The sequence below is a fragment of the Protopterus annectens genome, chromosome 10.part0, assembly GCF_019279795.1.
Source record: "Protopterus annectens isolate FY-2018-M chromosome 10.part0, PAN1.0, whole genome shotgun sequence".
NCBI lineage: Eukaryota > Metazoa > Chordata > Ceratodontiformes > Protopteridae > Protopterus > Protopterus annectens.
Window position 1 is genome coordinate 1,335,839,509 of NC_056744.1, and position 26,935 is coordinate 1,335,866,443.

Here is a 26,935-nt window from a genome sequence, read left to right on the forward strand (position 1 = left end):
CTTCCTGGATTCAAAACCCTTAGTAATGAGATGTGCCACATAGAAGGACTTTCTGACTGCAGTGGCAATGTGCTGGTCAAAAGATAGGTTGCTGTCACCCTGTGTTCCCAGATCTCTTATAATGTCTTCTGTGTTCAGTGGACTACCATGTGGTAATTCATGGGAACCAGATGATGTTGTGAGATAAGAACTCCTACCTACCTACTATTGCACACTAGAGCTCACCATACTATTTGTATGTGCCACTGGTTACAATTGGTATATGAGTGGCTGCAGCACTACATCACTCTATGCTTTCTGGGTCTGTTTCTCTCTTGCCCTCTGTCTGCCTCTCTATATATGATATATATATATATATATATATATATATATATATATATAGAGAGAGAGAGAGAGAGTTTCACTTTATAACCTCAAATTACTGAAACACTGAATTTCAGTATTTTGAGACTATAAAGTCAAAAGTGCAGTTACGTGAAACTGCATAATAGCAAATGCAGAAATGTCACATTCGCCGTTATGTCCGCATACGTGGCGTGCTGTGTGGTTTGTGGATTTAGCTGGGGGTTTGAGGTAAGTGGAGTTTTTGTAAGGGTATTGGGTATGGATTTTAGGGTCTGTGAGTGTGTGTAGTGGTGAATTTTATGTGTTTGTGTGTTTAGTGTGACCTCGGAGTTAGTATATATAAGTAGAGGGGGGGTTAGGGGGCTGCAGGTTTGTGTGTGTGTGTGTGTGTGTGTGTGTGTGTGTGTGTGTGTGTGTGTGTGTGTGTTAGTTTTGTTGTGTTTGTGTGTGTTGGTTTGTTTTTTTGTAGTGTCAGCAGGTAGGTGTATTTGTGTCTGTGTGTGGTGTAGTATTTTGTTTATGTAACGTTCGTGGTTTGGAATTGAGTGGTATTAAAGTTTTGGGTTTTTGATTTTTCGGCTTTATAGTCTTGAGATACAGAAATTTGATATTTCAGTATTTTGAGATTATAAAGTGACTCTCTCTCTCTCTCTCTATATATATATATATATATATTTATTTATTTTTTTTTTAAACTGAACAGATCCAGATATCCAGATATATCTTATATGTGCCACATACGGATAGATAAGGATAATCACATCTGATGGGGATAGGGAGAGACAGTTAAAGTATACCTAGCTGTCTGTATGTACAGATATATACTGGCATCACAGTTCTATAATCAGATGTGGGCTGAAATTAGTTAAGTGTAGGAGCATGCCCAGTATTACCATCAATGCTTACAATGGGACTCCTGGTCAGACCTACCTGTACTCCAGTCCATGATTTTGTGTACTACAGCCAATTGTCTGCTGAACCTGATTAGCCAATCCAGCACCTCCCTGATATAATGCTTGAAGGATTTCCTGGCTGTGTGCTGTCTGTAATATCTGACTCATATCTAGGGTGTGCACAGGGTATATTGGACTGAACAGAGTTTTGCATAATATGTCTAGTACATTTTACATAGCACTGTTATTTCTTGGTACATCAGTGGCGGATCATTATAGACTGATGTGAGGAACTGCTGACAGACATTTGGGTTACTGACGCCATACACTGCAGGGAACCCATGTACTGCATGAACTGTTCTATTCTGCACTTTCTACAGTTGTCTGGCCAGTAGTTCCTCCTTCCCCTTATATGTGGGTCTTTGTCCTTCCCTGCTCCAGTTCCTGGCTTTGTCCACATTTGCTGGTCTATGTAGTTGTAGATATGCTCTGACTGGGGTAAGAGATGTAACACCACACACAGGGTTATGGACTTCACACTTCTGACTGTACCTGTTTTGCAGGTTGTCCAGCATTATGCCCCATATTCTGCTCTGGTCCTCAGACAGTTTGTGTTGTACTGTTATTATAAGGCTACATGTTGCCCATGCCTCTCAACCTCTTACAGCCAAAAATCTAGACAGGACTATATATAACAGTGGAACACAGGCCCAAACACGGGGACAAGGTTTTAATATTGCTCTTACAAACATAGACAATTGATAGAATGGTTCTGTATTAGCATGCATTTTCTGATGAGTATGAAGCCTGCATCTCAACTGTCTGTCATTATTTTCTCACAGCAACCTTTATTAATCTGACAATAGTTTGCCATTAAACTGCAATGTTATAACAAACAGAACATATATATGAGGTGTAAATGTGGACATTCTGCAAAACTCTGTATATTTGTGAGGTATGGATGGTACCAATTGACTTGTAAGTACTGATACAGTTACGTGACAGCCTTTATATCCTGGTGCTACACTGACTTGTTACAACATGCTGCTCTACTAGCCACTGTCTAGGTTAATCAGAGCTGTGTACTGTCCATATCTGTGGCCCCCAGTCCCTCCATTGTTTCTGTCTTTGTCCAGCCTTCTTGCAGTAACAAATGCTGACATATGGACAGTCTGTAGAACTACTAACATAGGTGTAGCTCACTTGCAAAACAGTAGGCACAGCCAGTCTCAAACCATGTACCCCTTCAACTATGGTAAAGTATCTATCCCACTAAGCTATGATGGCCACCAGACAGTGCAGTTTACGTCTTGACACTATCAACCACAGGCATACATAGCACATTGACCCCTGCATATTGGGGAAATTGTACATGTCATCAGATTGATTGGGACAGCCCAGGGATTGTGTGGTCTGCTGCTATTAACTTGCAAATATCTGTTACTGCAGTTGTATGGGAACATGGTTGTGGTGGGGTAGGGGACTCTAGCACTGACAGTCAAGCATCTGTCCTGTGACCCTGCTGTTTGTAATTCCCACATATAATGCAGTGGGTTTTGCTGGCTTGGACCCTACTGCATATTATGGGTCATCCAGTATTAGACAGAGAGCTCCTGTTGTCTCACACAGCTGTCAGATGTCTGCAGCTATACCGGTAGCCCACTCTATTCCCTTGCATACATGCAGCAGGTCCATACTTATCAGTACTTACAGTCTACTACCCAATTCATTTGTTGTACAGAAGAGTGACTTACCTTGTGCCTGCAGCAGTTGAGAGAACAATGCTTCATGGCTGTCTCTGTCTGATGCACACAGTACACAGCCAATACATGGTAAGTTACAGGTTGTGTGTTGTGGCTGACATCCTTTTTACTATGTATGGGAGTTGGGGTGAGGTGTCAGTCCCTAGGATCTTAGGTTGTCAGTGCATGTGCTATGCATTGGCTCTTTGCCAAGGCTAAGGGATACTGGGCATGCCTATGTCTGCCTACAGGGACAGGTTCAGAGGGTTCTTCCTCCAAGTCCCCCTGTGGATGTGGGAACCTTGGCATTGGTGGTGAGCTGTGTGTCCCTTCCCTGTGATGTTCCTGCCGCAGCTGTCTCCACAGGATCATATTGCGTAGCATGGCACATACTATGAACATATGTGCACATGTGGCTGGAGAGTACTGCTGAACTCCACCAGATATACCGAGGCAGTGGAACTGTGTATTGAGCAACCCAAACACACACTCTATGATGTTCCTAGTTTGTGCGTGTCCCTCATTATGGCATTCTTCAGTAGGTGTGTGTGTGTGCATTTCTAATGGGTGTCATCATCCAGGGTTCCAGTGCATAGCCAGCATCCCCCTCTAGATAACCACATGTGATGTCCCCCCTGGCAAACATGTGGTACAGCTGTGAAGTGTGCCAGATGTGGGAGTCATGATAGCTGCCAGGGATGCCAGCACACACATTCAGGATAATGCCCTGGGCATTGCACATGACCTAGCAGTTGATGGAGTGATACCTCTTGCAGTTGATGTAGACCCTACCATGTTCACCAGCTGGTGCTTTGATGTGCACATGAGTGCAGTCTATGGCACCCAGTACCTCAGGGTAGTGTGCTATATGGTGGAAGAGATGCATTTTGCTGACCCTCTCCTCAGGGGTGCGGGGTAAATAAATGTGGTCACTGACATGTTCTTGCATGGCATCCAGGAACTGGTGGAGTACCCTGGATGCAGATACCTGTGAGACCCCCATTATGTCCCCAGTTGGTCCTTGAAAAGTACCTGTACCTAATATTCTCAGGGCTACACACATTTCTACCTAATTGGCTTTCCCAGGCTAGGTTCCTTTTTTTTTTTTTTTTTCCCCTAATTCTTTCACTGCTAAGCAGTGAGGTGTGCCACACAAATACACAGCAGTAGTGTAAACAGTGCTCAGCAGTTTTGACACTCCCCGAGCACGGGCACGCTCACTGTTTCATAAACCATCTAAAACACATGCTACGGGGCTAAACACAGCTCAGCAGCATCAGACATGCCCCCCATGCTTAGCTGTGCTTAGCTGACAGCAAACAAGCACCCCTGAGCTCCAATCCACTTACACATAACGTGACAAGCCCCCTTCTGATGTCAGCTATCTGTTGCACTTCTACCTACATGATTCGAGCCCTACCACAGGTTTTATCTGTGGGCACTAAACCCAGCTCATTTGAATACAGTTAATTGAGTATACCCTGGATACTTCCCTACTCCAGGGCCTGCCTCCATAGCAACCACTGACACCTGCCATTGTAAGTCTCTGCATGCTGGGTACTATAATGCAATAATTTTCAAATGTCTAATTTTCATTTTTTACACGTTTTAGATTTTTTTTTTTTGCCATAACGGCATGTTTGCTTGTCGCTGCATGCCACACAAATGTAATATATGTATTGAAAAAAATAATATGTTTTTAATGATTTGTATTGCTTTCTGGACTCACTGGTCATAATTTTGGCCATTTGCATGCCTACATTGCTATAGCCACCCTTTTTTTGGGCTTTTACAGCCCCTGTTTAAATTTTACAGTCCGGTAAATGGTTTCTATCCGTGTACATTTCTTACACCAACACGTCACCTACATGGGTGCCTTTCTGCTTATTTTATGGCAAATCAACCTCATTTGCATGGATTTCACCAGCTTATGAGGTGATTTGCATTCCACAGGCACTACTGTGTCCACACACTCGTGCACCCCTCTCTGTCCTGTTAACTGGCTCGTTTGGCGGCCATGTTCCGTGTTAGGGTCATGCCAGTATGCCTACAAGGAGAATTGCTTCATGTAGGCTTTATTGAATTCCCCCCATAGTTTTCTTCCAGTAGGACTGCTCCAGAAAAGTATTGGAATTGGACAAATAGTATTATGAATGGTAGGAGCTGAGTTAGGGTGAATGCACCACATTTTAAAAGTGAGGAACGCTTAGTCTTCTGCCAGTACTTCCATTTTTGCAATACAATGTTGCCATATCTGGTCAGTTTAAATGTAAATGCTTGTTTTATTAGTAGATATTTTAGAGTTAATATGTCAATAGCATTAGGTCAGGACATGTGAGGGTTTATTGTTAACCATTTTTAGATTGAGTTTGGGGTGTAAAGGTAACAGTAGTTGTATTTATTTGGTGGAATGTGGTAGCTGACCAGTAGAGTTTGAAGAAAAAGAAAAAAAATGATGCAAAATGCCTAACTGTCCTTGTGGGCCATTTTAAGCCAGGCCAGTTACTCTATATGAGAATCAAACCCTGCACTTTGCGTCTGCAAGGTGAATGCGTTAACCATTACGCCAACCTCCCACCTCTCACAAAGCATTATTTTGCAAGTCTTATGTGTGTAACTCGAGTAAGTTTGTTCTATCCTGGCTGAGAGGATGCTTTTTTTTCGATAGTGCAATGGTAAATGGTGGTTGTATGAGTACCACAATGATTTCTGATATAAAAAATAAATTCAGTTTGCAGTCACTCCATTTCACTGTTATTTTAGTAGCTGTTAATGTAACATGCTCTTGTGCACACAATGTAGGGAAGTGACTTAAAGAGAAACCGATTTAAAAAGATGTTGCATGTTTGATGCTTGTAATGAAGTGTCTGATAATTTGGTGTATTTTTATTGAGCTAGAAGAGAGGAAATGACATTGATTACTAGAGTTCAACACATGGGTAACTGTATAGAGCATAAAAGGGGTCAAGTGTGAGAGAATGTTACAGAATGGTGAAGTGAGGAAACAGGAGGGTAGCCAAAGTTAATGAGGAAGTATACAGCTAGGAATTTTGAAGTACATTACAAAAGCATGCATGATTATTAATGCTGTAGAATCCTTACATTTTTCTTTTCATACCTAGCATCTTCAACATCGCCTCTCCATCTCCTGTTTATAGGATACCCTGATCCAGATATTACGATTTGCTGGTGATAAAAAAGTTTTATTGATAGTCCACCATCCCAAATGGAATACCAATGAGAGGTGATTACGGTGAGCAGTAGGATGACTTTTGATAAAAAAAAAATTAAAGCCAACTTGCAGTCAGTTAATTTCACTGTTATTGCAATAGTTATTAAAGTTTTTAGATAAAAGAGAGGAAGGTACAGAGAATAATGGGTTTTGACTACTGAGTAGCTGTGCAGAGTATAAAAAGGGGTCAAAGTATGAGAAAATGTTACAGAATGGTAGAATGGGATGACTGAAGGGTCGTAACGGGAAATGAGACAGTGTTCAACAATGAATTTGAAAGTAAGTTACAAAGACATACATGTTTGTTACTACCAAGGAACCCTTACATTTTATCAGAAGAATCTTCAGCATAATTTTTCCAGCTCCTATTTATAAGATTCCCATAACCAGATAGTAATATTCACTGATGATCATAAACCAATGAGTATGTACTTGATGTTGAAATGGGAACTGATGCCTGTTTAGAATGCTGTGCTGTATTAATATTTGCAGGTAGCTTGTGTCATCTGGAAATCTACTACTTCTGGCAAATACTACAAATCTACTTGCTATTTAAATACTTTCCCTATCACACCCTGTTTTGAAATGTTTTCCTTACAAAGATTTCATAGGTTCATAGGAGGTTACTTGGCTAATGGCCCTAGCGGTTACAACCCTAGTCATGTTTATCCTGAGTTGCCCCAGTTGTCACTGGTTATGTGAGTGAAGTTCCCAGAGATAAGGGTCTATGGTAGTTAATTCCAACTTCCTCTGTCCAGGATGGACATGGGCACCACCTCTCGAGTAAGTCTGTGGTCACCCATCCATTGATTTAGGTTGCATTTGAAGAGGGTCAGACAGGAGCTCTGTTTCACGTGAACTGGAAATTTGTTTCACAGAAGTGTCAGTCCCTAGTAGATGTATCTATTTCTCCAGCATGACCAGTTCATGTCAGAGGCTAGGTTAAGATCCCTGGAGTGAGTGTCCTTATGCAGTTTGATTTACAAATGCTTAGTATTTCCATCAGGGCTGGGTCAGAGACTGCCCTTTAAGCCAGGCACAGGTCACCCCTTAGCAACCAGTAAGAGACAGAATACAATGACAGGCCTTTCAGTGTCTCTGCATAACACTTGTTTTGTGTACCTTGTAATTTCTTGGTGAGAAACCTCTATGGTCTCTCCAATTGTTGCAGGTATCTGGTGAGGTACATGCAAAAGGGTGCATTGCACTCAATTATTGGTCTGATGAGGGACAAGTATAATGGAATTATAACATCCTGAGATTTAGATGTGATGTCAACTTATAAGATGTGCCACATAGAAGGATTTCCTTACTATTGTGGATATGTGGTGGTCAAAGTTCAGATTGCTATCAACCTGAGTACCCAGATCACATGCCACTGAGACTACATTTGTGGGGTGTGCTGTGTATAATGTAATTAGCAGGGATGTCAGCTTTCCCAAAGGGAATAATAATGCATTTTTTGCATTTAGCTTTAATCTGCAGCTTTGGCACCAATCATTTATCTGCATTAACCCTATCTGCAGTATATTAATATCATTAAGGGACTCAGTGGTTGCACCCAATTTACAGTTGTCAGCTAAGTTGGTCAGCCACAGGCCATCCAAGTTTTTCTGGACTCCTGAGAAACAAATTCCAACCAATAATGGGCCCAGCAAAGAACCCTGTGGTACACCACTATTGACTGGTCTTTTGCTAGAGGTGAAGTCACCCACTTTGACAGTATGTGCCCTGTCAGTGAGTGAGTTGGCTTTCCATCTGGTAATGTAAGGGTTAATTCTCAATTGGGAGAATTTCTTTATAATACCTAAGTGGGGGATTATGTCAAATGTCTTAACTAGGTAAAGATAAGCATAATACACCGTCTTTCCATCTTCCAGGGTGTGGTGACTTTCTCGAAGAAGTCAACCATGTTTAACAGATATGAGCTACCTTTAATGAATCTGAACTGGGCTGTGTGCAGAGTTTGGAGACTGCTCATATCCTTGTTAGTAAGGTCGATAATAACTTTTTTCCTTGGCCTTGCAGATGAGGCTAGTCAAACTTATGGGCCTATAATTCCCAGGGTCGGCTGTTAGTTCTCCTTTGTGCAGAGGGATTACTGTTGCTGTCCTCCATTCCGCTGGAACATAGCCAGTTCTCTGTGGTTAAACTGGGATCCACGTGGCTCTGCTAGGTTATGTTTTAAGTTGTTTAAAAGGCAACCTGGGTTATGTAGTCCCACTGTTGCCATGCATGTTTAACTTGCTTACTTATGTAATCTCTGTAAATAGTCTGTTTGTAATATGTAATGCTGGTATTATGTAATGCTGTATCTGCTTACCCTTGGAGCTTTTCTCCCAGGGCCTCCGCTGAAAATTGACATGCATCCAGTCAGACTATCCCGGTCAGCAAATGTAAAATAAAATAAAATAAAAATAAATGTTGGCCTTGGAGAGGGCTGAGATGATCTGCTGTCTTGAGATAAAAGGCTGAGTAATGGTGGCAGGTATACTTTGGGGGATGACTGGAGGGGACAGGGGAATAAAGTTTGCTCCAAATCTGTCAGCTAGCAGGTTGGCTATTACCTCCAGCTGAGTATGGGTGGTGCCATCCACATCTAGTTCAGCACATAGATGGATAATCCCTTTTAGATTTTTGATATATTTAAAGAATGCCTTGTGACTATCCTTTGCTAGGGAGGCTATTTTTCTTTCATAATTAGCTCTGGAGGACTTGATAAGATCTCTGGTGTGTCTGTTTAAGCTAGAGAGAGATTGCTTTCTCTGCTGAGCCAGATCCCTCTTTTTCTTGGACATTAGTTTCTTTCTCTTGTTGTATAGCCTGTTTATACTAGGGGTCCAGCAGGGTGGCTTGTTTTTTTGGCTAGGCCTGGTTTTAATATAGTCAGCCAATTCTATACAACTGCTTAAGTGGTTATACAAGGCATTGGAGTACACCTCTGCATAGGAGTCCACATTATCTGTGTTCGAGGGGGCTTTGAAACTTCTTATACCATCACTTAGTAGGAGGTAATTTGTCTTTGAAAAATTCTTAAGCAATTTTTAGCTTGATGGGGTATCTGGTCTTATATTTACATAGAACGGGGCTGATTTATGGTCTGATCTTAACAGGGAGGATATCACACAGTGGTGTGCAATGCTCTCCCATGTTAATGAGTACTATGTCCAGGACATTTGAGCCTCTTGGTGTGCCGACTAACTGTTCCAGAGCATTTGCACTGACAAAGTCCAATGACTTCTGAGCAAGCATGTTTGTAGTCATGTATATTTCCCATTCAATGGTAGGAAAATTAAAATCACCCACGAGTAATGTGTTGGGCTATATGGCAAGTGACTCCAGTAAGTTCAGGTATGTGGTATGCTTTTCCTGTTTCATGGTGGGAGACCTATATCTAACTATGATGTGCAGGAGGCTTTGCTTATAGTTAATTGGACAGAGTAGTTTAAGAGAGTCATCCTGTTTGACCAGTCTTGAGGTATCCTTATCCTTAATGAAGATGGATACACATCCTCCTTTGGTTTTTTCACACTCAGTTTGTGGTCTGATCGTATGGAAGGCATTGTAGCCTTGCATGGCTGGAATACTTTCATTGCCTTTGAACCATGGCTTGGTGACTGCACAGACATCAGCATCTTCCAAAGTGAGGAGTGCTTCCAGGGAGTGTTTATTGTTTAGACTCCTAGCATTAAGAAGCGGCACCTTCAGCTCATCTAGAGAGGATTTTGTTAGATTGGGTGGTTGGTTATTTTGACACTGCCTAAAAAAGGCACACTAGGGGTGGCTAATGCCTTTACCAGTATTGGAGATCTTAGAGGAGACAGGTGCAGACTATTTCTGGCAAAACAGCATGGCCTGTCAACCATGTCTTCCCAGGTTGACAGATAATGGATCCCATTGGAATGACAGCAGAAGCTAAGCCGATTGTTAAACTCAATCATTTTAGCTTGTATTGTGGCATCATCCATGCAAAAATGAAAGAGCTGCTTAAGGCTAGGCTTATACCTGCCTGTGACACATAATCTGAGAGCTCAGTCATGTCTCTCTTCACATAGTCCAGTGAGGTACATCTTAAGTCATTCACCCCCATATGTACTATGACAGTGATACCAGTATTTGTGGTTTAGTGACTTGAATGCTTGAGTGACTTTATGGATCCTGGCACCTGACAGGCAGCTAACAGTAACCAGCTTATTATCCAGCCTGGTGAGGGGAACATCTGTGAGTCATAATGGAGTCACCTATGACAAACACATTAGGTTATGTGGTGTTATGCCTTATGGGCTTGTTTGTTGAGACACTGGTGTGTGTTTTACATATTGTGGTTGTTTTTTGCATTGTTATGTGTGTAAGGGGTTTCCTTTTGGGAGGCCTCTGATCTTTTGGTAAGTTAGTAGACAGTGTCTCTGCATATGTGGGTTTATGTGTCATGTCCTTATTTAGTGTGGGAAGTGTGTGTGTGTGTGTGTGTGTGTGTGTGTGTGTGTGTGTGTGTGTGTGTGTGTGTGTGTGTGTGTGTGTGTGTGTGTGTGTGTATGTGTGTGTGTGTGTGTGAGAGAGAGAGAGCTTGTGTGTATGTGTACTGACAACCTGTTTGGCATTTGATTTGTCCTTATGTGAGAGTCTTGCCTCCAGTTTCATATTGTAACTATGTCTCTCATATAAAGTATTTGTTTCAGGAATAAGTGGTTGTTAGTATACATGAGACAATTGCTACATTGCCTCAGGATGCTCATGTCTCTGGAAACTACCCATCCATAATAGTGTGCTCTTCTGTATGTTTTATTAGAGAAGGGAATGGCTTAATTTAACAGGACTGCGCTGGTAGCACCAAGACTACAAGAATGACCTATACTTGGTGTAGGCCAAGGCTGATCAATAAGGCAATGCTGCTCATTGTGCAACTGAGTTGCTCCTAGAGCAGCAGAAAGGCTTAAAAGGGTTTCACTGACAACTATGTAGGGAAAAAAACTGAACTTCTAGGCTTTTTTGTCTATACAGGGCACTGCTAACCATCACTGCACAAAGAGCAGCACCATGCAAACGTGAAGCTTAAATATGAGCAAAGAGAAACAAGTTTTAAGCTAACTACCAGTCAGGAAAATACACAATAAGCCTTCTACCAGTAATCCCCAACTCAGGCAGGTTAGATCAGCACAATTCTGCCCCCAGTGTGCAGAAAAATACATTCTTAATGTAGAATAACTGGTTGGGAGCCCAAGTGTAACAAGACCACACAAATTACCTACAACATCCCTACAACTAATAGATACAATTTAGTACAGTGCAATTAGCAACTGACTACTTAAAGCAGCATCAAACAATGCATTTTTTTAAACTGAAGTGCAGTCACAGTATATGAGGGAAATGCAAAAAGATACTTAGAGCCCTTTTGTGTGCTTCCCAGCTCAGAAAGATCAGAAAGCATTCTATACATCTACTGCCACTTGATATATGTTCCTAGTCCCAGAATCCCAGTCCTCATGATGTATAGGCACAGTAAAGGAGTGTCTGGAGTGAAAGGCTATCACAAACAAACTTAAAAGATACAAAATGCTACCACAAACAAACTTAAAAATATGGATACAGCAGTGTACTTTAAACAACTTATAAAAGTGTGATTATTCAATAAATGTCTTTGCTTTGTATAAATGAGCCAATATCTTTTTAACAGTACAGCATTTACAAAGGCGCTAAAAACAAGATAAGCTGATTAATAAGCCCTTAAATATGTAGTATCCATCTACATGGCGTGGGAGTAGAACCTAAGCCTTCTACACCAAAGGCAAGTATTCTGCCTGTTGTGCTAGTATCACTGTGTTAGGATTAGTATCAATGTCTTAAGGCTTTTGCTTTAGGGATTTCTAAAGCCCTAACATTGATCAGTGTATCACAATATGATACAAACATTTATAGTATTAGTAAGAATACTCTGAAGTATCTTGCTCTTAATGGGAACTATACTTCTTAAGCTCATGATCAGTTCAGTACAGTCACATGCAATGCCCTGTACAATACCTGTTAGACCTCTTCAGATCTACAGTGGACTGTACTACAGCCATCTCAGATGTTTATGGCCACTGACCACAAGCACTCTTGAACATGAATGTGGAATTCAAGGCTAAATATTCAGTAGTGATTGGTTGTTAGCCAGAGACTAGGTGAACACAACAACCTCTTACAACCCCTTTCTGTGTCTATTTGACACCTTATCACATGGAAGTATTTACAGTAACTATTGTTAACTTCTGTAAAGATTATTAAATGCTATGTCTGCTGCAGATATCAGAATGAAAGTATTGGATCTTGGTGCCATACTGTATGCAATTGTCCAAAGTTCAGCTACATTTGGGAAGTATGGGGCATAGCTTGTTAACACATACTTAGTGATGTGTGCTGCCGTTGAATACAGACCTTATCAATGATCATATGCTACCAGAGGCTAGTTCTTTATCTCACAGATTAATCCTTTGAATTTTTCTAGAGGCATCTAAGAAAGCCATTGCTAATGATGGAAATCCACTTGTACACCAAATAATTCCAAATGCTGTGAAATAGGAATCAGATTTATAAGTCGGAAATAGATGTGACCAGAAAATGGTGAATGAATATTGAATGAATATTGAATGGTCCCCATATCTGTCTTATAGAAATGACATCTCTGTTGAGAAGTAAAGTATATGTCTTCCTATGTACTGTTCAACCCCCCCCCCCCCCCACCCCAGGGTAGGCAATTCTTCCTCTTTAGCCTCTGTTCATTCACATTTCTATTTGGCCTGAGTGCCAACAGTAAGACTTATGGTAATTACTTCATTTGAACATTTTCTAAAGAATAAGGTAGTCATCATGTTAAGCTGATTTAATCATTAACAACATTGTCAAGCTTGATGAGAATTTGTTACTTAGATCTCAAGTTACTTGTATCGATATCAGCTATAACTCTATGTACAGACAGATTTCTCATCTGATGGAATTAAAAAAGTTACTTTTCATTTACTTTTATACTGGAAAATTACATAAATAGAAAATGAAAAAGAAGTCTTACATTGTGTCATGAACTGAATATGTCCCTGTTTTCAGATTTCATTTTTTATCTTAGTCTACTGATCTTATTATTGCTCCAAAGATTACTGTGAACTGTTCATGCTATACCCTTATTTTTTAATTTATTTTAGATTAGAACTTCTATTCTGAATTCCATCGTGTCCCTAATTACCACATTTTTGTTTGTCCTGGTGATTTTTTTGGAAACCTTACATTTCTCTTTATGAAAAAACATTTTTGCTGTAATTTATACTGGCCTGCTAAAAATGTCACAGGACAGTTTTTAATGCTTTTGCTGCTTGTAGTATAGACACAGTTTTGTTTTGCTCTCTCCATCCTGCTTACTGGTGGGATAAAAACATCCAACCTGCAGCTTCTGGATAGATAAGAGTTGATTACCATGTCCATGTCCATCTACCCATACATGAGGAACAAGACTTACTAGTATCATATGAATCCCAGCTACAAGTTCCTTGCCTATCCATCTTGTAGAGATCTCCCCATCTCCTCTTTCCATGCTGTTATCTTACTTTGTTTGAACATTAATTTCTTATTGATTTGTCTATCCTGCTAGCTTGTTACAGTCAACTGTCATATAATACATAGTCAAAAGTGCAATTCCCCATTATCAGCACTTAACATTATTGTTTCTGATGCTTACCCTGTATGATATTTGCACCCCCACCCTTACATTTCCCATGAGAGATCAGTGAAACTTTATTTTGGATAATCACATCTTGTACCACTTTGACCATTTGCCATCTCTGTTAGGAACAGATTCTGGATTATAATAAATGGTCTTATAGACCTAGCATATTTGAATCATATGAAGGTTGGTCATTGGCAGAATTTTATACTGTTGGGGGACAGCACCATTTGTCCTTGCTCTCTGAAGTACATTCGAAATGTAACTTTCTTTGCATGGTAAGGTATAGCAGCTGATTTTTTTTTCTTTAACACATATCTTTTTAGATGATGAGGTAGTTAGACCCAAGTTTTAGATGAAAGAAGGATGGCTAAAATGATTATAGCATCATAGGAGATTACTAGGCTGTCAACCCGCATGGCATTTTAAGCAAAGCCATTTCATTCCAACGTAATACCATAGAAATGCTAGTCAATATCCAAGACTGCATTTAGTGATGACTGCCCATGTCAAGGAGGGTTGTGGGTGCTATCTTTGGTAAGAAGTTACAGTGCCCTTTCCACTTGTCCAGGTTCCTTTTGGACAGTGTCATAGAGGTGCTCTGTTTTACATGAATTGGTAGCCTGTTCCTAAGATGCAGCAGTTGCTGGGAGAGCTGTCCTTCCAGCATGACCAATTTATGTCACAGGTCATATGTAGGTCCCTGAAACAGGTAGCTCTAGTCCCATTTGATTTATGTATATGCAGCAAGTTCATTAGGATTGGGTCTTGTATTGCTCTGTAGGGCAGGCATAAGTCTAAGAAGTCTATACAATGCGGAGTATAGTGACAGGGACTTTAATCAGTCTATGTAAGGCACATACTGGAGTCCCTTGATCTTCTTTCTTAGAAACCTCTGAGGTGTCTCTAATTGCTGCAGGTGCTTAGTACGGTACATGCCAAATGGAGCATTATACTCAATTATGGGCCAGTTAAGTGCCAAGTACAGGGGGTTATAACTTATTTTGCTCTTAAATTGATGCCTTTTCTAATAGGTGTGCTATGTAGAAAACTTTCCTTACTACAGTAGACGCATGGTGGTCAAAGTTAAGATTGCAGTCAACTTGTGATACCGGGTCCCTTACCACTTCATGGGTGTTTAGGCTATTATTGTAGATTTGATCGTGTGAAGTGACATTGTTTGTGCTGAAGGGAATGATGATGCATTTCTTTGCATTCAGTTTGAGACTGTGACTAATACACCAGTTGTTGGTCTGCGTGAGACCCTCCTGGAGTATACTGACACCATTTGAAGATTCAGTGATTGCACCAAGCTTGCAGTTTTCTGCAAATCTAGTCAGGCACAACCCCTTAGTTTTGACCTAAACTTCTGACAAGTATAAACCAAACAGGAGGGGGCCAAGCACTGATCCTTGCATCACCCTACTGGTAACAGGTCTGCTGGTTGATGTGGAGTCACCCACTATGTGTCTGGTTTGTGAGCCAATTGGCAACCCATCTTACAATAAAGGGGTCTACATTCAGTTTGCTAAGTTTATCAGTAATGCCTGAATGTGGGATTGTATTGAAAGCCATTGCCAAGTCCAGGTATGCTGTGTGCACAGATTTGCCCTTGTCAATCGCCTTGGTCACATTTTCAAAGAAATCCACCAGATTTAACAGACAGGATCTGCCCTTCACAAAGTCGAATTAGGTAGGATCCAGGATCTGGAGGTCACCTGTGTATGTATTTATGAGGCCCATAATGATATCATAGCCTTACAGATGAGGCTGGCCAGTCTTATGGGTCTGTAATTCCCTGGGTCTGTTGCTAGGCCACCTTTGTGGAGGGGAATAACTGTTGCTATTCTCCATTCCACAGAAACAAAGCCTGTAGTTAAACTAAGACTGAAAAGAGTACAGCTTAGGATGTCATCTGGTCCTGTAGAGGGCTGTGTTTTTTTGCCTTGGACAAGGCTTTGAGGACTGCTCTTCAGATATGTAGGGTGGGGGAAGTTTGGGGGAAGGTGTGTTGTAAGTTAGAAGGGGATAAGGGAGTGAAATTTTCACCAGACCTATCCACTAGCAGGTTTGCTATCTCTGTGGGGTAAGTGTGTGTGATACCACCGGCTACTAATTCTGCACATGCTCAGCTCCTACCCTATAGGTTATGTATGTAGCTGTAAAAGGCCTTATGGTTATCCTTGGCTGTACTTGCTAAGTTTCTCTCAAAGTTGCCCTTGGCAGTTTTGACAAGTCTTATTTGTCTGTTGAGGCTGAGGAAAGTGCTCTTCCATTGTTTGGACCTCCTCAGCCTCAACAGTTGGACAACAACTTTTTGCATTTATTTTAAAGTTTGTTGATGCTGGATGTCCACCATGGCAGTTTGTTTTTACCTGTGGCTCTGGCTTTGATTCTTTCTGGTACAGCCGAGTTTATATACTTATGCAAGTGATTGTACAGGGCTTTAGTGTAAGCTTCAGCATAGTTACCACTTCCAGCTTGGGTTAGGGCTTGGAATGCATTTATTCCTCACCTAGGAGGGTATAGTTTACCTTGGTGAATTTTTTTAGTCTAATTTCACCCTTTGTGAGTTCTGGCATTAGTGCCAGCTCGAAGGTGACGGGTTTATGGACAGTTTTAACTGAGAGGCCGATAACTGTGGCAGTGCATCTGTTTGACATATTGGTGAAGACCAGATCTAGAATGTTTGTTCCTCTTGTCAAGTTATGGGCTATTTGTTCCTGGTCATTTGAATTAGCAAAGCCAAGAAACTTTTGCACTAGAGAGTTAGGGCTAGCATAGGTTTCCCAGTTGATGGTGGGATAATTGAAATCCCCCATAACCAGTGTGTTCAGTAAAATCTGGATGGTCTCCAGTTTGGTCAAGTAGGCTTCGAAGGCGTTGTGACCCATGAAAGGGGATTGATAACTGGCTATGACTTGAATGGGTGTCTTACCCACCATAGCCTAGACCTGAAGTAATTCCATGGAGTTGTCTAGTCTAATTAGATGGGAGGTGAATTTATCTCTAATATAGATTAAAACACCACCTCCTTTGGTTTTTACACGTTCATTTTTGTGGTCTAATGGTGTGGAAGGCATTGTAGTCTTGCAAGGCCAGGGTACTCTCTGAGGCCTTGAACCAGGTTTCTGTGACTGCACAGACATCGGCATCTTCTAGTGATAGAGAGTGCTTCCAGGGAATGCAGTTTTTGGTTTAAGCTCCTAGCATTTAGCAGCATGACACAGAAATACAGTACATTAAATCAGTTTATAGCATGTCTGTTTATAGACTCATGAACAGTTTAAATAAAGCATGACTTCTCATCAGTTTTAGATCTTTAGTCTTGCCATTGGAAAACAGATTATAGTTATTGTCTTCTACCACAGGATAATACCTAGTAAAATAACCGATTAAAATGCTAAGGATATTTTGAACATAAAATCGATATTAGCAGACAAGTTGCACAACTTTTCTGGAATGCTGTATGTGCTGTGATATATATTTTGTGTAATTATTTAAAGCAGTATGGCCTGATTTATTGGTAAATTGCTTCACCTGTAAATGGTATACTGTTTGTAGATGTTTTGAAGAAGCCCAACTTCCATAGATTAAAAGCAGATGAAATAATGTGTTATTTATTAACTGACTTAGAGCAAAAGAGAACTTAAAGTGGCACATTAAAATCATAACAGCATATGATATGATGGCTGGACTATATTGTCAACTATGAAGCATTATATTATAGCTGAATTTAAGCAAAATGAAAACCCAGAAACACAGTCTGCATTCTATTTATTAATTAATGAATTCTGACTTATGTACCAAAAAGTTAATTTTCATATACTAAGATTGCTGCATAAAATAATGCATTCACATCTGTTTGGAACTCTTCCACCATTCTCTCATCTGACAGACTGTGTCATAGGATAACTGCCCTCTAGCAGAAGTAGTACTTCCTCACCTTGACAATGTGTAAATCACCTTAGAGGATTACAGATTATTTTTGTATTTTGAAAGGATCACAGTATAAGCTCTGCCCCCCTTCCCCATAATCTCCATCTGTTTAATCATGGTGATGTCCTTGAACTCCTGAATGTCAGAAATAATGTCTCTTCTTAGCCTCATATCTTACAAAATGGAAATAAAAAGGTCAATTTTTGCTCAAAGGTATAAGTCTCTTACAGCATTAGCTAGCAATGTTATCGTAAACTATGTACTTTTGACAAAAATTCAGTGTCCTCTATTCCTAATAGTTTTTCTTTACACTTGATGTTCAATCTGTATCTGACAGAAATTTCCATTTCATTAATTGTACTGAATTCTTCTCTTACCAGATGGCTTTCTTTCATCCTGAAATATTGCACAGTGTTAACTTTAGTTTGCTATGTTTAATTTAGGTGCAAAACTCTGAACTTAACCCTTCTGACAAGAATCTTTGTGGAGTCAAATTATGCAATTTACTTAGGAAAGTATAGTTGTTAAGTTGCACTTACCCTTAACAGTAGATGTTCTACGTACTCACTGCTGCAGTAGTCCTTAGGTTATTTGAGTTGTTTCCTGTACAAGAAGCAACAAGCCAGTTTCAAAAGGCTATGGCTCCTGCCCATTCTTTCACTCTGCTGATTGGCTAGTCCCCAGGAGGGAAATCAGCAGTCAGAGTAAAGCTTTCTTCAAAACTTTCTGTCATAAAATGAGAGAAGAGCAACATTTTTAATAGTAGACAAATCAAACAAACCCTGGTATATACTATGCATAAGTATACACTATAATATAAAAAACTTCTAAAATAACACTGATTAATCATTACATCAATTCCTTTAGGAAACGTATCAATGCAAACATAGAGCTAAAACTTTGGTTTGACCTTTTAACCTCATTTACCATCACTAAACTTTCCTCACAAAATATATAGGGAAACAACCTCCTGGGAACAAAATAGATTCTTATGCTGGTTTCAATGTGTAAATAAATTAAATGTTTTTAGATATACATATGATAAAAACTGCTTACAATATTCCAACACAAGACTGGTTAAACTTACAAAGCATTCTAATGTACACTCAAGATGCATGCAGATTAATTAATAATTCCTCATTTAAAGATATTCCAAATCTAATAAGTTTTCTGTATGAATTTATATATAATTAATAGTTGTGAAAAGAAAAAATCCATTTCAAATCTATATAAAGAGTTAATAACATATAAAACAATTCCCAAACCATCATACTGGCAGTTCTTAACAAAAGGTCAGTCATTGCAGTTAACAGAAGAAATTAAAAGTAACATCTTACTATCAGTTAATTACACCTCTAACGCACAGTACTGGAAAATATATAACTGGAAATACTTACATAGAGCATTTTTAACACCAGATAGAATTAAAAAGATCAGTACTACTAAAAATGTTTTTTGCTGGAGGTGTGAAAAGTCAAATAAAGCAGATTGGATTCATATATATTTTTTTAATTTAACAAAAATTAAATCATATTGGAATGGAATCAATCATTTTTTACAAGCTTTATTTAATGACTCCTTTACCGTAACTAAAATATTAATAATACTAAATGTAAATGAAGGTCCCTACCTGAATAAGACAAATATGTATTTGTTATGGACAGTACTTGCTATAGCTAGGAAATGCGTAACCAGAAGGTGGAATTCAAATACACCCTCGACCTTGGAAGAATTCTACACTTTACTGAAGACAACTGCATTGATGTAAATAGAAATCAAATAACTAGAATCTATCCCAGGCCATTGGTAAATAATCCTTGGAAGAAAGTTATATCTTTGTTGGACACTCTGCAATAATCATTATTGTATCTCTGATAACTGATCTGTTAATTCTATATTTAATAACATACAGTGTACATAATTGAGTCAGGCTTTTGTAAATATTGTATATAGTTGTTTAAAATGATATTTAAAAATATTATGTAAATGTTATTTTAATTGAAAATAAAAAAAAAAATTGAGAAAAAAATGAGAGAAGAGCCTAACAATCATGAAATAACCAACCAAAAGAAATAATAAATCATATAAAGTACAAACAAACACAACCCTATTGTATAGACCAACTACAGCTATTTACAAGAAGATTTTGGGTTTATAAGATGGATGTGAATACTGCAGCAGTGAGGAATTTGAACATCTACTGTTACATGTAAGTGCAACTTACATATATGTACTCTGTTCATCTTTCCCACTGCTGCAGTAGCCCATAGGCTATATAGTTTGAATACCAAAGCCTATCCATCCTGGAAGGAGGACAGGTATGGATCCAGGAACCCCTGGAGAATAACCTTAGCAAAGTTTGACCTACATCTAGAAAAGGAATCTAGTTTGCAATGATTTACAAAAGTACTTAGTGAAGACTATGTAGCTGTCTCTAGAAGGGTCTGCCTCTAGAAATCCCCCTTTCCACTACACTTATAAAAAATACAAGGATCTAGTTGAATGTACCTTGATACTGCCTGGAATGGATTTGCCATTGTGGGTATAACAAAAATGAATATCTGAAGGCAACCACTTAAAAAATGTCTGTTTAGACACAGGGTGTCCTACTTTTTGCCTCATGATAAGAAATAAATAGCAGATTAGCTTTTCTAAAGGGCTTATTTCTGTCAAGATAGTATCTGAGCAGCTTATGCTTATCCAGAGTATGCAGACTCTATTCTCAATGTTCTTTTTTTATTTTTTTTTGCTTCTGGATAGAAAACTGAGAGATTAATGGCTTGATTCAAAATCAATTGTGAAACCACTTTTGGCTTGAATGAGAGTTTTGTTCTTTAACATACCCTATCCCTATAGAAAATCAGATAAAGTTTACCCACTATGAAAGCCTGCAACTCAGATTCTCTTCTTCCGGGTATCAGAGTAATGAGGAGTACAGTTTTAAGGAACCTTAAATCAGCTTGACTAACAGGTTCAAAAGGAGACATAGTCAATTTCTGCAGCACATAGTTTAAAACCCAAGGAAGGGCAACCTGTTTACGATGAGGTCTCATGTGTAAACCCCCTTTCAGAAACTGTCTGACAACAAACAGAGAAGAAAAAAAAAAACAGGATACGTGGGCAGACATGCTAAACTGGCCAAAAGATGAAACTTTATACTAGAATAAGTGAGGCCAGAGGAAAGTAACTTACACAGATATTTAGGCACTAAGGGTACAAAATCACTGATGGGCTCCTGGCTATTGGCTAGGCACCAACTAGAAAACTGCTTCCACTTACCAACATAGGATTTTCTAGTAGCAGGTTCTCTTACCTCCTTTAGTGCCTGTCACATGTCTGCATGAAGTAGGTGCCTAACATGTACTTAAATAGACTCATCCAAGCAATCAGTTGAAACTGATTGATATTGGGGTGTATCAAACTCCCTTTGACATGTGTGAGCAGATCCAGTCTGTAAGGATGCTTGTGGTATTTGCCCTTAGCCAATTCCATAAGAATGGAGAACCAGTGTTTTCTGGGCCAAAATGGGGTCACCACAATTATTTTAAGGTATCCTTTGGAATCTTCAGAATTATCTGAATATTTGTGGAAAGGGTAGAAACATATAAGGGAACATTCTATTCCAAGAGAGTGAAAATCTATCACTTTTCCAGTCTTCCTTGTTGAGGAGCCATGGAACAAAACTTTTCTAGTTGGCTATTTTGAAAGGAAGCTATTTGAGGTGGTCCCAACAAACAGATCAATTCCTGGAAGACCCTGTCATTCAATTTTGATTCCTGATCCTTCTCAGCTAGTCTGCTAATTTGTTTGCTCTGACAGAATGTAAGGTGCTTGGAGGGTTAAGGAATGTTGAAGGGATAACTCCCAAGCTACAATTTCCAGGCTCTGTAGGGGGTTACAGCCTTGTACCTTCCTGCTAGTATGTATACCACATGACTGTGGCATTGTCTGTAATCACTTGGAGAGGTCCTGGGGACCAAAGTTGATTGTGAAACTTCAAGGCATGGATCAAAACCAACATTTCTTTTAAGCTGATGTGCTTTGCTCTGTCTAAGGAGTCCCATATGCCATGCACTTGTATTCCTCTGGACACTTTTCCTCAAGCAAAATCTGATGCGACTATGGTTACAGATTGCTTTGGTATCTCAGGAGAGTAGGGGATATCTGGGTTCAGGTGAATTTGTTGTTTCTTCTTAAGCAATTCCCTTTTTATGAAGCCCAAAACTGTCATTTGATATTCCTGAGAATTGCAAATGCTGGGCCCATGTCATTTTTAAAATTCACTGTATCTTTCTCGTTTGTAATTTGGAAAGAGTTATCATGGGAATCACAAAGCCATGAACCCTACAATCTGGAGAAATTCTCTTGCTGAAGTCTGAGACTAATTGTAGAAGTTCTGGAAATTTTTCAGATAAATATCTATCTGGTCCTGTGCTAAAAAGGGCCTTTGAAGAGAAGAATCTATAAGGCATCCCAGAAACATGGTCCAGTGAGATGGACTTAAGGATTATGCAAGATTTATCTGGAAGCCGAGAATGGTCAGAAGATACATAACCCATGTTAGTGCCTCTTGACATCTGGATAAAGACTTTGAAAAGATAAGCAATTCATCTAAATAGGGAAATATGTAAAGTGATTCAGCCTGCAATAAGACATGACTGGGTCTAGACAGTTTGTGAACACCCTTGCGCTGTAGCTAAACCAAAGGGTAATGTACAGAACTGATAATATGACCCAGAAATACAGAGCCTTAGAAATTTCCAGAAGCCTATCACTGTGGTAATGTGGTAGTAAGCATCTATTACGTCTAGAGATACCAAATAACTCATGTGAGGAATGAGAGTTAACAAGTTCTAGAAGGTCAAAATGTTTAACTTTGGAACTTTCACTGAGATTTAGAAATGAAAGATCTAATATTAGTATCCAAGAGCATTTTTCTTTTGTACCAGAAATATTTTTTCTATTGAAGCCTTTGCCCTTTTGACTTAGAGGCATTGGTTTTATAACTCACAGGGTATGTAATGAATGAAGAACCTGAGGGAAAAATTCTGTTTGATTTGGAGGGTTGGAAGGTATTCCATGAAAGAAACTTTCTCTATCCAGTGCCATCTGCAGCCCTTTTACACCAATTTGAATACTCAGGAATCTGAAACAAAATTTTGCAAAAGAGGAATGTTGGGGGCCAGTTTTTTGGACAGATTTTGTCTGGGGGAAGGGAAAATGGTACAGAATTCTGGCATTGTCATTCTGAACTTTTGGTCTGACCCTTTGTTTTGAAAAGGGCTCTCTTTTTTATTATTGTTACCCTCCAGCCAACTCTCTCTCTCTCTCTTTTTTTTTTGCATTTTGTTTTCCAGAAATGGACTAGATATTTTTTTTTACTGTATGGAGCAAAAGAGAGGCCTATACAATTTTGTACTGGGGTACATCTAATATTTTGAATTAATTTCCCTCTTTCATCATATTTTTGAGAACCTGAAAAGTAGAAAAGCCAAACAATCCCTCCTTATCATAAGCTGATTCCAGAATTTCAGACTAAATTGTCAGGAAATTTTTGGTTACATACCGGCAACTCGGCACATAAAAATCTACTGCCAATCATTAGCGGACCAGAGTTTCGCTGTGGTGACACCTAACCGGGAAAAGCCGAAAGACACAACAACCAAAGCATATCATCTCAACACTGTAGTAGTACCAGTGGCCCTAAACACAGCATCTGCACAATGATGTGCATTCTTCAAAGCATGTTTAGATACCAGAAAAGTGTAGAAATTATTTGGTTTTGAAAAGAGCTTTCTTCTGTAGAAAGAGTGAAAGACAAATGGAATACTGTCAATATGGCATAGCATACATTTCCTATATAAATGATTGGCAATTCAGAATTCTGAAGGCTAAAGTGGAAGAAGAAAATATTCTCCTTTTAATATGGTCAAACATTTTACTCTGCTTATCACCAGGAGAAGTGTTGGCATTGAGCACCAGTCTGTTGTCAGTATGAGGCATTGTTGAAATGGCATCTGGGTCTGACCTACAGCAAGAGAAAAAAATGTGTTAGCCTGAGGTACCTTATACAGATTTTCTGCTTTTTAGGGACTGACAGCTGGATATCAGGATGAGTGCAGGCAGCATTCAACACATCCAGGGCTAGCAGTATAGGAGCAGTATTTGCAGCATATTACATCATAATATCTTTTGAGTTCAGGAGAATATCTATTTTCCCATAAGTATACCTCATTCATCCTTTCAGTGATTGTATTAAAAGAAAATTCCTGCACAGGAGGATAAGAATTAAAGTTTTCCTCACAATCCAAGAGCTGGGCTTGGGAATCTATAGCAGAAGTCCTATCTCTATCAAAATCATAATCAGCAGACCCGCTTTTCTCAGGAATAAATTGACAGAGAATGCCCATCTGTAAAGGCTTCTGCATACCAGCATTTAATACTGTCTAGCCACAGTAAGGATCTCATCATTTTTAATAGTAATAAGTTCATCAAAAGAACAATGTTAAACTTTTTTTTACTCTTAATAGGAATTTCAGCAGATGATGACAGACTGGAAAGAGGGATGCCTGACCCCCAGTTCATGATAGCTGATGGGAATGCAACAGAGGAAGTTAAGGACATTTATTTATTTATTTAACATTTGTTTATTGGGAAAGTGTGACTGGGACAGAGCCCATTTTCAGCAAAGACCCATGAAGAAATGCTTCAGATGTAAGTCTTTGAAATGTGGGAGGAAACCGGAGCACCTGGAGGAAACCCATGCGAACACAGAGAGGACATGCAAACTCCACACAGAAGGCACCGCAGCTGATAACTGAACCAGAGAACCTCTTGTTGTGAAGTGACAATGCTAACTGCTGCACCACTGTGTTGCACATAAGTGATAACTGATTGGTCTTAGGAATAACAAGTGGCCATTGCAGGTTCACGCACTACTGGCTGAGGTGTAGATTGAGTCTTAGAGAACAGCAAGGATTCTTTGATAAGTGAATTTTTTTTCTAGGTACTTAGGGAGAAGAGTCAGCTAGACTGGAGTGAGTATCCAAGCTGTAACTGAGAAGAAACACAAAAAGTGGTAAGAGCAGCTGGAGAGAGTTGGTCATAAGGTGAGTTGCCACTGAGTGCTCACAAGCAGCACACTTACACTCACTACACATTCTCCAGTATTTTAGGTTATAAAAACTAAAAAAAAAGAACAGAATTTCCCTGGCAGTGCTGTCCAAGCTGCAGTACACACATTGATAGAATCAAAATGGCAGCTTGGTTGACTCAAAGTGAGCATAATTATGACACTGACACACAATTTTCTATCTGTTCTGTAAACGTTTCTGTCACACAACATTCAAGGTTCATACGAGCAGTACTCAATCGTTTACAAAATTAACCCCAAATAATATAGTAGACATTAAAGCAAAAGAAGATGTCCCTGACAGGAAATATCATATGCTGTGAAATAATTCTTAAATTCTAGGGAAAATACCACGTTTATTCAAAAAATAGATACACTGATCACTGAATTACCAATACAGCATCACTCCAGTGTTCAAAATGGTCATACTGAGTTTAATGTTATATTGTTTATTTATCTGTACTTTGTTACCTGGTTGGGCATTATACTAATAAATGTAAATTATCAAGTAATCAAAGTGATGATGCCTGAATGAACAAAATGAATTGTGAGGGAACATTTCAAGTTGCAAGAAAGAGGGCAAAGGAAACTCTTCGGTTTTGCATGTTGCTGCTTTCCTCCTGCATTTCTGGCGGTTGTCTACTTCTTTATCTGTGTTACACCTAGCTGTTCAACACCTAGTCCTTCCACAATCATAATTCATATTAGGTAGTGAATTTCTCTGGATATGATAGTATTTGTATTAGTTACTTTCTTTCTGTCTGTGCAAATCTGGTATAACGTTACAGTACGTTCTAAAGTATCAAGCTAATAAATAGGTTGTATCACTAATAACATTTGGAATAAATGAATAGCTTAAACTATGTCTCATTGTCATAAAAACTGACTTCATCATACATCAGTACTAACTTCAGCAGTTCCCACAAAATTAAAAAAATAGAGCACCAGGAAAAGAAAGACATCTTGGAACTGTCAAATTTCCGACATGTTTTCTTCCCATTTTAACTGAAAACACTGCTTGAACTGTTACAATATTCCACAAATGAACAGTTACTGAAGGAGAGAGTTCAAGGCAACCAATAATTACACAAAAAAGATATATTTATTAAGCGCTTTTCATTTCACCAAGTCTCGAAACTTCATCAGATAAAATTACCATACTAAACACTCCATATAAATACTTTAAAATCTGTCATGCAACCATTTTCACCAGTGGTAAATGTGTTCCCCATTGAGCATTAAGTCTCACAATTTAACCCTACTATTCCCAAACAACTCTTTTATTATTACATTTAAACCAAATGGCTAATCAGCCTCAATAATTAAATTACCTCTATAAAAATTATACTAAAACCAGTGATAAAACAGTGTTAACCAAGTGTTATAATGTATTGTGCATTCACATATACACATGCTGACACTATCTAGCTAAACTTTTAAGTTTAAGGATACACTGAATTGAGCACATCTCCTTTAACCTGGGATGTGCTCCTGCATTTAATCTCAAATGCCACAATAGCTCTAACCTTTCTAGTAAAAATGGATCAGGGCCTCCCCTTCCATCTTGTGTGATTTGATCTATTACTTTAAATTTAAACATGTGAGTTGGACATTCTAAAACATGTTTAGCAAAGTGTTCTCTATTTTATTTTTCCTTATACTGTACAAAAGTTCATATACCCTTTCCTTTATTTTTACGATCCACCTTGCCCACATAAAATGATAGACATGACTGGCATAGTGCAATATACACAATAGATCTAGAATTGCATGAAACTCTCTTATTGATGGTGTATGTCTTATTGCGGACATTAAATGTTTTCCCTATCTCTATATTTCTACAGTAATTGCAAGTTCCGCATATAAACATACTTGGATTTTTCACCATCTGTTTTTGTTGTTGTTATTTTCCAACAGACATTTTAAATTCTTCCCTCTCTTAAATATGACCTGTAGCAAGCT